We start from the raw sequence: 1,571 nt of genomic DNA, 5'->3' as shown, positions 1-1,571 counted from the left end.
AGCTGAGAAAGAGAGAGAAGAGCAGAGAGAGGAGAAGAAAGGGAGAGAGAGAGAGAGAGAGAGAGCGAGGAGAGAGAGAGAGAGAGAGAGAGAAGAGAAGGAGGAGAGAGAGAGAAAGAAAGAGAGAGATAGACGAGCGGAGAGAGAGATACACACAAGCGAGCAGAGAGAGAAAGGAGGGATGAGAGCGGAGATCGAGAGAGACCGAGAAAGACGAGAGGAGAGAGAAAAGAAACCAGAGAAAAGGAGAGAGATAGAGGAGATAGAGCAGCGGAAGAAGAGAGAGAGAGATGAGAGAGAGAGAGAGAGAGAGACAAGAGAGAGAGAGAGATGAGGGGAGAAGAGAGAGAAGAGAGAGAGAGGAAAATGGCGAAGCAAAAGCAACGATCAAGACGCTCGTGTGACGACCAGTATTCGACCAACGTGACTATAGAACATAAATAATCAAATAATAAATAATTAGTAAATAATAATAAATAATAATAATAATCAATAATCAATAAATCAGAGAAAGAACTATATATATCGGAGGCGGTGTGCAGGATTAAGATTAATTACGTGTGTTTCACAAGAGTGTCGATTATGTGTCGCTCCTGGACGCATGAGTTGCGTAGCGTATATAATTGCTATTGAACGCTGATTGATCCTCGTGTGTTACTGACGCAAAACCCGGATTATTCTACCTCGCTTAGTCACATAATCTGGGTTAATGTTTCTTCTCTGAACACATATTCCGGATTCTATTGCATCGTGTTGACGCATGACCCAGGTTATTTTACTCGTGTTATTGCTCGCATAACCCGGGTTGGTAACAAAACCATTGAACAAATTATTAAATAAGTTCATTCGGTTGGTAGAATAATATAAATAACAAAGTTCATTTTTACTCAACCGTGGAAATTTGAAACGTACCGCTGACGTTTCGCTTCCTGTCAGGAAGCTTTCTCAAAGCAAACTGATGTTAATCAGTTTTGACCAATCAAATAGCATCAATCCATTGAACAAACTTTTGTGAATGTTTCTGATACCACACGTGGCCACCACACGTGACCACCATTAAATCACTGCATGACGACCCATGCTAGTGCATCTAGAACATCTTCGATTGGCGACCGTACTAGGCTAAATATTCTTATATATCAATAGAAATTTAGAAATTTAGAAGTTACTTTTAGAAATTACAATGCCACTGGCTGAAGTTCCATTGCAAGCCGCATCAAATATTTTGTTAACGCAAACATTCTTCCACATTTTTCGCTGAAACGATTTTTTCTCACGAAAAAGGGTCAATATACAATGTGGACGATCGGATGATATGAAATTATATCAGAAGTGAATAATAATAGATTCTATTAGATCTATTATTAGCCACTCCCGATGATATCATACCATCACCGTTTCCCTTACTGTCTCCGCACTAGTACGTAGGCCCCTAGAGTGTTGTAAGAATGACGTTGCCGTACGTACGTGCGTTATAATGATGATGTTGCGATACATGCGTATCTTGCAGCAATGACGTTCCGTAGCGGGCGTGTGTTGTAGAAATGACGTTACTGTACGCGCGCGCGCGT

The sequence above is a fragment of the Priapulus caudatus genome, unplaced genomic scaffold, assembly GCF_000485595.1.
Source record: "Priapulus caudatus unplaced genomic scaffold, Priapulus_caudatus-5.0.1 Scaffold824, whole genome shotgun sequence".
Classification (NCBI taxonomy): domain Eukaryota; kingdom Metazoa; phylum Priapulida; class Priapulimorpha; order Priapulimorphida; family Priapulidae; genus Priapulus; species Priapulus caudatus.
Note: the sequence above shows the minus strand (reverse complement) of the source record.